Raw genomic sequence first — 633 nt, 5'->3', positions numbered from 1 at the left:
TTCAAGGGCACTGTCCATTTTATCATTACCATCTTAATTTTTTCCGTCATTTTCCTTTTTTATTACTATTTTTCTCTTTCTTTGCTTTTTTTTTTTCTGCATACAACTTCTCTTTATTTTTTTCTTATCTCTCTTCTCTTTCTTTTTATTCTTTATTACATACACGTATAACATATAAATAATATTTTATAAGATTTAATTGATTTTTTATAATATTTTAATATATTTGAAAAAGTTAAAACAAATGATAGATAGTATAATCTCAAAAATTCATAAAAACTAAAATAGATGTAATTGAAATTTTCTAGGTCCATAATATTCACTGATAGACTTAGAGATCTCAAATTATATCCATTTTAATTCCTGGGGATTTCTGAGGTTACAAGGAATTCAAATATGTTATCCATTGTTTATTTCGACTTCTCGAAAGTGTTAAAATATAAGAAGGAAGACTCGACAAAAATCTCCACATTGGGTCTGATATGGAATAATATCAGGTTGGGTCTAATATGAAATCATATCAAGCTCACCGTAGAGATTTTTAATGATTCTTCCTTATTATATGTTAACACCTCTGAGAAGCCGAAATAAATAATGGATAATATATTTTAACTCCTTGTAATACAGAAATCC

Source organism: Zingiber officinale, chromosome 6A (assembly GCF_018446385.1).
Source record: "Zingiber officinale cultivar Zhangliang chromosome 6A, Zo_v1.1, whole genome shotgun sequence".
NCBI classification, from domain to species: Eukaryota; Viridiplantae; Streptophyta; class Magnoliopsida; order Zingiberales; family Zingiberaceae; genus Zingiber; species Zingiber officinale.
Note: the sequence above shows the minus strand (reverse complement) of the source record.